Source organism: Mus caroli, chromosome 3 (assembly GCF_900094665.2).
Source record: "Mus caroli chromosome 3, CAROLI_EIJ_v1.1, whole genome shotgun sequence".
Taxonomy (NCBI): Eukaryota; Metazoa; Chordata; class Mammalia; order Rodentia; family Muridae; genus Mus; species Mus caroli.
Window position 1 is genome coordinate 115,202,556 of NC_034572.1, and position 9,915 is coordinate 115,212,470.

A 9,915-nucleotide genomic window follows, 5' to 3' on the forward strand; every position below is an offset into this window, starting at 1 on the left:
TTCTCAGTACTTCAGTGGTTCCTGAAGACCAACCACAAAGCTTGAATTTGGTCATGCAGGAACAGATTTTCAGGGAGGATGAGGGAGTCCATGCTACTCTTGGCTGAGTAACGGAAGTTGCTGGAGAGGGAAGACATACTCTCTTGGAAATGCAGCTATGCACCATTCTGGTAATAGCCTAGTTTAGAGATAAGATGGTGATTGGCTTATGGTATGTCAAGTTCAGGTTGCTTAACAACTAAGATACTTTTTTCCTGATAGAGCCCACATTCTAAAAGGCAAGGCAGGTACAAAGAAGGTGGGGGTGGGGGCAGAGCAGCACTTCGGGCTCCTTACACAGCAGACGCTGAGGAAGAGTTGGTGAGCATCCAGGCTGTCCTTGAGATCAACTTCTGTGAAAGCAGGACAGGCAGAGACGCTAACTTGTAAAAAACACAGGCCAAACAATGGCCTTAGGAACCCCAAAAGGAAGCTCTGGTCCTGCACAGTTGTCCCAATTTGGGTCAAGACAGGCTTTACACTCTGTGTGGATCGACTATTGTGTTGAGCTTGCTGGAGATGACTTGGTACAATTCTTTGTTGGGTTCAGGGTGGAAGTCGAGAAAACTCACTTCAGAGATGGAAGCTTACAAATGAAAGCTTTGTTTTCTGAGCACTCAGGGAAGCAGCCAGTTCGGGGTCTGAACTGTGTCCCCAAAGGGAAATTGCACAACATTTTCATAGGATTGGAACACAAAGCAAGGGGGATCAAAGGAGGCTGTTGCATTGACCAACCATATTTTGAGATAGGTGTTAAACAAGGAAGTTAACATGGGTGATCAGACTGGTTTTAGGGTCCTTGAGTCAGCTTTGCAGTCAGGTCCCCTCCTGGACTCTGACCTGGAATTTAGAATGATAAAGGGACAAAGGAGTGGGTAAGCTGCCTGTGGTCAATTAAGTCTAGACAGGCAGCACATATATGGCTTGCTTGCCTTAGTTAGGGATAACAGAACAAGCAGGGTAGGAGTTGGGTTCCAGGGTCTGGGAACATGGACTCAGCTCTGATCCTGTCAACAAGGTGGAACTCGTCCCTGAGATGGCTGCACTCAAACAACTACCTCCCAACACCTTAAGAAGTTTCGACCTAACGACTCTCTACCCCCAGAGCTTCTACCAATAAATGAAGATCTGAGTGGGGTGCTCCACACCATAAGGGGTGCTCTGAGAGGGGAGCAGTGGATAACTGGAAGGAAACACTGCTGGCAGCATCTTTGAGGATGGGAAGTGGTTTCTAGGCAGCAAAGGAGGTACCTATTGGGCCTGTGGACCATTGTCTGATGGACCTGGAGGTTGGGGGGGGGGCTAGAGGAGTCAAGAGCATGTAGCTTTCTCCACACACTCCTAGGAAGATATGACTTCATTCTCTCTCCATCCTTTCTTCCTTTCTGTGTCGGACCAGGCAGGCTCAGCATATCCGTAAGCACTACAAGAGCATACCATTCATATTAAGCTACTTTGTCCAGGAAGAAATCAAGTCGTGATTACCTGGTGAGCAATTCAGTTGGATTTTTAAATTAGCAAATATTTAGTTAGTCGTAGACGCTGTTGTCTATGTAGCTGGCCAGCTTACTTCCTTTATAGGGCAGAAATTTGTCAGCTTCCACAGTGGGAAGGGATGTTGGATGATTTACACCACGCCGTGCCAGGACCCTAGACTTGACCAAGCTACTTACTTTCTGTCTGATTTTGACCCAGTCACTACGTCCCCTCTCTGAGTTTTGTGTCTGATATCTGTAAATGATGCTAACCTACTGTCCAGGATTGTCCCACAACTTAAATAGAATGAAACTATGCTATATAGGATGTGCTCCCCTCCCACCCATTTGCCCTCTTGAACAACTTACTAGAGCTACAAGAAGTGAACTCCGTCTGCTTTAAGGCCATTGTTATTTTCTTCATTTTGTCCTGAAATACACCATTACCACGATGGTATATCTGGGGACACTTTTATATATCGACAGTCTGTTCAGACAAAGCCGTGAGCTGGGTAATGAACAGAGTCTGGGAACTCAGTGGCCTCGCTCTTTATCATCTTGCGGGAGCTGGACTGCTGTAAGAAATGGTTGCTTAGTAACAGTATTAATTCATCAGTGCGAACAACAAGCTCCCCTTCTCACTAGGGAAGAATGCCATCCTGCCAATCAGAACTCCTGTTCCTAGGACAGTTTGGATGCCTTACTCAAAGGGGGGGGGGGCGCTGCTCGAGGTAAACTGGGGACACGTCTCTGCAGGGAACCATCTATAGCATGAAAGGAGAACAGTCAGATATGAAGTTGAGTGGGGGATGGAAACTGCATTTCTGGGCTCCTGCTCACTCTTTTCATGAAGTAGATTATTCCGGTACAAAAACAGGAGCCGCACAACTGGGCTTCTGTTTCATGCTTGGCAGGGAGAGCATGCGATCTTTTTTCTTTTTAAGTAGCAGACCACAGCAACAGGAACTAGACTCCTGAGCCTCTTGGCACTGGACGTGAACGATGAACCATAGCATCCCTGATCATGATGGTACCCACAGTGACCTGTGTGGTAGGAATTTCTGAAATGCTCCCCTTGCCATGTGGTCCATTTTGCTCTCCTAAAGCATCCCACTGTCTGGATCCCGGCGGTTTTTGCAGGTTGAAAGTACAACACAACCGGGCCTTCACAGGCAGTGCTTTTTCCATAAAAAGAGGGGAAGAAATGAGCACTTGAGGTTTTAAGAAAATACAATTTCCACAGAGAGCAGTTTCAAATGCTTTTCAAGGTGGAATGAAACTGCCAGTCAGATCTGCCCACTTGTCTTAAAATTGACTCACAAGGCGGGTTTTCCATAAGAGAATTTTTCTAAAAATGAAACAAAGGAGGGAATCAACTTCCAGTGAATTCTATACAGAAAGAACCCTACATGAGCCATAAAGCATTCAGCTATTCATGGAAGATAGAGGGAACGCCCCAGGTAGAGCTGTCTGGGTCAGTGGCTCTGGCCCTGGGCTTGCTGCCCTCCAGCAACATGGGCACAGACACTCCTGTCAGTTTCCATCAGGAACAGACTTAGTTCCATCTGTGACTGATGCCTCATGAGCTGGAACTACCATTGAACACTCAGGGTTATCTGCTGAGACATTTTTCTTTTATAATGTTTTAAATTACATTTATTGGAGGGATATATGTACCACTGAAGAATGTGTGAAAGTCAGGGGAGATCTTGCAGGAATCAGTTCTCTTCGACTATGGGGGCCCTCAAGATAGAACTCAGGCCATCAGGTTTGGCACACTGTGACATCTCGCTGGCCGGCTTTTCTTAGTTCTAATACATGGTAGACAGATGTGCAAAAATCTAAGTCTATAGTGTTTTATTTTGTCCTGATAGTCAGAATTCAAAAGAGCTGCTTCTCTTTCTCTTCTTTTCTTCTTCCTCCTCCTCTTCTTCCTCCTCTTCTTCCTCCTCCTCTTCATCCTCCTTCTATACTTCTTGTATTTTTATGTGACATGAATGGGTGTTTTGCTTGCATGCATGTCTGTGTACTGTGCACATAAAGTGCTTTGGGGGACAGAAGAGGCTATCAGACCCTCTGGAACTGCAGTTGCGAACAGTTGTTAACTGCCATGGTGGCTGGAAACTGAACCCTTATCCTCTGGAAGAACAAAGAGTGCTCTTAACCACTGAGCTATCTCTTACAACATCCTAGGTCAGCAGGCACTTCAGGTCATTTCTTGTAGTTGGAGGCATGGAGAACAGATCCTGTGAACCAGATATGGCTCAGGGTGGTCCTGTTGACAGAAGCATTTGAAGATGTGATATTTAATGCATGTGAAGCTTTGTCTCTGGCTAAGCAAAATAGTCGTGGCATTCTGATTAAATGGGTGAGCATGCTAGATGTTACTTTAGTTAGCATGAAATCATTTCATGTTCCAAAACAAACAAACAAACAAACAAACATAGACAGCCTGTGAAGTGCTTTCGGTATTCAGTGAGCTTCAGAATTTTGTGAAGGACAAAACTCAAAGTGCTGATTTGGGGGAAAAAAATGGGCTCCCCAAACTGTCTCAGCTTTGACCCAACAGTTCTGGAAGTATAGGAAGGAACCTTAATGGTTACTTTGAATATAAGGAAACTCAGAGAAGAAGATTACTCAACGTTAACGAAGAGAGGTGTTCCCTCAGAGCCAAGAGTCCAAGTGTCTCCCAGTTTCTCACTGTCTCCCACCACACTGTTGGCATGGAGAACTGTGGGCCAGCTCAGCAGTGGCTTGAGGCTCTCCCAGACTCAGCTGCACATCACTCGGGTCAGGTGCCTTCTTCAGACATGGTGTCTGTTTCTGAAGGAAGGGAGGTTTGGTGGACAGTCCTTGGAAATCTCACATTTGGGGACTTTAATTCTCAGCCTCCTTACAACAGTTACATTCTTGTAAATTCTACCCTGACACAGATGTTTTGAGCTTCCTGGAGGGTGTGTATGTGTGTGTGGGGGGGGGGGATGGGAGGAGAGGAGAGAGGAGGAGAGGGAGGAGAGAGAGGAGAACAAAGAGAGTGTGGAGAGGAGAGAGAGAGAGAGAGAGAGAGAGAGAGAGAGAGAGAGAGAGAGAGAGAGAAATGAAATTGAAGATAAAACTAAAATAGTTTCATTAAAATATAGGATGGATTATTTTATTTGGCTGCTAACCCATAGTTAAATGAAACTTTTTATAATATATTTACTCCAGAGTCATCTATTTAAAGATTGAAAATGAAACTTGCCATCCTTGGCAAAATACAGTTTTTCACTTGAAGGAATTTTGAAAGAAAATTGTTTGAAGCCATTTGAACATCTCCACATTATGCCCTAGTAACTTTCAATAGTAGCCAGAAAAACTGGACTGGACTTTCCTCTAACCATAACTTTTAATTAAGAAAAATTATATACTGGCATTGCATGCATGCTCAGAACTGTGCAGGTGCACATGTGCAGATGGGAGTGAGAGGTCAACCTCATGTATGGTTCTTCAGGTGCCTTCCACTTTTTTTGAGACAGAGTCTCTCACTGGTCTGGAACTTTGACAAGCATGCTATTATTTGGGCAGTATGCTTCCAGGGATTGTCTAAGTATGTTATGTCAGATGACCAATAAGCTTCTAGGGATCTGTGTTTCTGTCTCACCATTGCTAGAATGGTGAGCACACAGCACAGGGCCTGAATTTTTACTTGACACCTGGGAGTCCACCTCACAACATCTTTGTGTTTGTCATTTTACTGACAGAGCATCTCCTCAGTACCACATACATATATGTTTAGAGACTCAAGAGTTTGAAAACGATCTTAAGGTTGCCCTTCTGATGGTCACGGGAGAGGTCCGGGTTCCTATGTCATCACGAACATAAAACTACTTTAAGCCGAGTTTTGCTCTTTTATTAAAGATGTATGAAGATGAGCTAAGATACTCACTTGATTTATTTTCTTCCTTAATAATCTCTAGATGAATTCAGATGTCAAACTATCTGAATATAAATAAAGAGCAATGTTCAAAGACTGCCCGCATGGTAGGGCTTAAGCGGTCTTCTTGAAGCCTTGCTGAGTCATGCCCCTAGCTGTTCACCCCTCCCCTGAGACATCAGGCAACTGTGAGAAATCTCATATGAACCAAAGTACACAAGGCTTGCACCAGTCCATAACCACCTCAGCCGTCTCGCCATTGGGGAAAAAATGGCTCCTTCTGATCACTGACACAACGGGCATGGTTTAGATATTGGCTCACATGATTCCAGCAAGAACAGTCCATGTCTTGAGAAGTTTCCAAAATTAATAGTACAGACATCTGGAAGTCACTAGTCCTCAAAAATTACAAACCCTTGATGATGCTTATCAGGGATGCTATCATGGGATGTTCTGAAAGGTCGTGAAGAGTTTTCTCCTGACATCAATCACCACATGCAGAAAGGCTGAGCGATAAGGAAGAGGTATCAAGCAATAGTACGAAGGGACTTGGGCCAGTGTGCTGAGTCACTCACTGGCTTTCCTAACCCTAACCTTTTTAAAGGTTTGGATGAATGGAATATATAGAAACTGTACATATGATGTGCAAATAAATTGGTTAAGTGTTGTTGTTGTTTTAACAAAAAACACAGTTGCGTATCCAGCACCCCTGAAGAACCCCAGGTGGGAATCTCCATCTACATTCTTTTTTCTTTCTCTTGACTTAGAAATCATAAGGCGGCTATCCTTCTCTGCCTGGCTGCTGTTACTCAGACATATGTTTATGTGAGTCACCTGCTGTCCTGTTAGCAGGATCCTGTTCATTCTAATCTCCATTATGCATTCCACTGTGGGGAGTCTGCCTCTAGAGTAGTCTATTACTGATGCACATCTATTACTTGGCTTCACATTGTGAAGCAAAATTTATTGTCTGATTTGGAAGCTGAAAAAAAAAAGTTTCATGTAGGATTTGTACGCTGAGAGGGAAGAAGAGAATGAAGGAGAAACTTCTTTGGTCTGCTTTGCTCCCCGCCCCACACCGAAGAAAGATGCTCATGAGAGCAGAGCTGCAACAGGCAGGAGAGGTCTCCAGTCTTAAGGAGTTAGGAAGTATCCCTGTGTATGGAATTCTCCAGAAGGACTACCTACAGGACACTGAATATGTGTAAACAACAGGAAAGCCCTGTGGTCTCTTAGAATTCTCTGTATTTACTTCAAAGTGGCTAAGACCCCCATTCAGCCCCAGGCGACTATGGGTTCAGTCTAGCTTCTCACCACACTTGGATGCCCGGTTACTACTTATCTCCAAAATTCTTAAGAATTAGAATTAAAATTCTTAAGATAAGATCCCAGGAATTTTAGGTCCCTGTCTTAGACATAATTTAGGCCAAACAGATTTATCTCCCAGTCTTAGACATAATTTAAGCCAAACTTTTCTGTGTTGATTAGCTCATTTTTTATTCTCCTTTCCAAGAACACAATAATTATTCTGCTTAAAATGCCCTTGAGATTTTAAGATATTAATAAGTTTCCAATAGTTTGAGGCAAAGCTAGCTTAGCCCTGGTCATGGTTATCAGGATATAATGATTTATAATATATTTAAGCCAAGTCCGATGGTGTTGGTCTGTAATCCCAGATGTGGAGAGGCTGACATGGTAGATGGAAAATTCAAGGGCTGTTTAGGCGACACAGGAAGTCCAAAGCCAGCCCGAGTGACTTTCTCAGGGCAAAAAGCAAAAGGAGGTTGAGAATATAGCTCAGTGGTAGAGCACGCACTAGTCATACTGGAGTAAGTGTGTGTGTGTGTGTGTGTGTGTGTGTGTGTGTGTGTGTGTGTGTGTGTGACAGAGAGAGAGAGAGAGAGAGAGAGAGAGATCATTTGATAGGGGGAGCCTGGGAAAATAGCACATAACATGTTTGTATTCACTGGTTTGAAAAGACTTTGAGACTATGCCTATATTGAGGGTGTTTATGTTTTAGCGGCTCAGCAAGGCTTTGAAGAAGTTATTTGTGAACACACATGGGGACCCTCAAAGATTTTAAACATGTCATAAAGAGCAAGCTACTATCTATACAAACAAACATATGAAATGATAGCAACAATTTTTTTTAAAGACAGAGCTGGGAATTTACTTTTTGAAACTCCTCTTGTCTCTTTCTGGCTGAGTATTTCTTTTCACTGTTTCTTCCTGACTACATAAGCATATGCAACAATATGAAAGAGCAATCTATGGGGTGTGGTTAACAGGACATCAGGATACTCATTCACATCAACTCAGGTTGAACGAATATTCATGTGGTGGCCCAGAAGTATCCTTTGCTCTAGACAGGTAATTTTCAGGCTTAAAGAACACTGATGGTAACTATAGCCCTCCTGTGTGGATTGCAGGGAGGGAGCAGAAATGAAATGCTCTCTTTCTAGCTCATAACTACCAACAATTCAAGCTAACATTTTCTATTGTTTTGACTTTACTAATTACTGTATATTTTAATACACTTGAAGAATGAGATCTTTCACAATGACTCTATGAAGTACAATGACTCTATGAGGTAGATAGAGGTGTCGTCTTTTACAAATTTGGAAAGTGGACTTAAAAGAAGTTAGCACTTGGCAAAGTGACAGGGCTGTGAATAACAGGACCAGAATCTGAAATCCAGCTCTGGCCAGGAGCCCAAGGCTTCACCACCGTAATGCACTAGCTTTCTTATACGTGCAAGATATCCACAGGGCAGATACCAGGAACCAAACACAGGAACATTACAGGGGCCTAGAGAACGGAAGACTTTGCTAACTCCAAAGGCTGGACACTTTGTATTGGATTTGTTTAAAGTAATGACATGTAGATCTCAAGGGGAGACAATCAGTATCAAAGTTGTCTTGGGTTTTGACTCTTTTTTTTTTTTTTTTTTTTTTTTTTTTTTTTTTTTTTTTTTTTTTTTTTTTTGGTTTTTTGAGACAGGGTTTCTCTGTATAGCCCTGGCTGTCCTGGAACTCACTTTGTAGACCAGGCTGGCCTCGAACTCAGAAATCCACCTGCCTCTGCCTCCCGAGTGCTGGGATTAAAGGTGTGCGCCACCACGCCCGGCTTGACTCTCTTTTAAAACGGTCGATATGAAGATTCCATTTGGAGATTAAGAACTGTGATGTCATTTAAGTAGATCTTCCTGCTAGAAATAGAAACTTTAATAACACACATCAATGTGACTACATTGTGTGTTCATTGGGCAAAGAATGACTGTGAGTGTCTGAGTTGACTACAGACATCCTGATAAACCTCTTCAGCCACTCATAATGGACCTTTTATTTCCTACACTGCTCAAATGAGCTCTTTCTTATGCTCTAAATTGCGACAGAGGAAGTCGCATTCTTCCAGTAATATCACCATAGGCCGCGACACGGCTCTTTTGAAAGCTCATTTCCATATTTTTCTGAGTCATCTGTAGATTTAATTTAATTTTCCCCTATTTCAGACTCATATGATACATACATCATCTTCATATTAAAGCCTTGTGTTAAAATACAGCTCAGACATACTGAGTGTTCACTAAGAAGGGTCCACTCTTCACTCCCCACGAAGCACAACTGTAAAGAAATAGAGGATCAAGAGGCAGAACTAGCCACAGGGACACCTGATCCATCGTTTCTTTCTGAAAGGGAGGAACAGAAACCCTGAGAAGATAAATGCCTTGCCTGTGGTCACAGAGGAGTAACACGTTTATGACTTGAACACAGGACCTCTTTCTTTTGCCACAAGTCCATCCTTTATGCTCAGTCTAAATCCTGTGGTCAGAAAAGCCCTTGATGTGAACTCTGGCCACCACTTTGCACAATGCTTGGAGCACGCAGTGTTGGAGCAGCAAAAGTTGGTTGAGTTGGAAACTCCATCTAAGGCTGTTTCCCAGTAGGGCAGAGGTGAGGATTCTGAGTCTGGTGATGTTTGGGGAGGTTATGGGACTTTAGGAGGCGGAGTCTTGCTGGAGGAAGTCCATCATTGAGATGCTCTTGGTGAGTTTATAGCCTCCTACCATTTCTCTTTGTTTCTCTGCGGTGATGATGTCGTTTCTCCTTTTTCTGCTCTGGCTATGTGCTGACATCCCCATTATAGACTAGTCTGTGACCATAAACCAAAATGAGCTTTCGTCTATAAGTTGCTTCTGCTCATAGTATTTATAGCAAAATAAAGGTTAATAGTGTTTAATAAATTTTAAGTAATTTTCATGTTTTAAGGGGTAGTTTATAATGTGTTATATTTTTCAATATTTAAAAACTATATCTCATCTTCATGTATATACCTAGTCAGATGTTACTACAGCTATAATAGATTATGTCATTGTAAAATAAGAATATATACTATGGGATGAAGAGATGCTGCAGAGGTTATAAGAGCATTAGCTACTCTTTCAGAGGACCTGGGCTCAATTCCCAACACCCACATGGCAGCTCACAA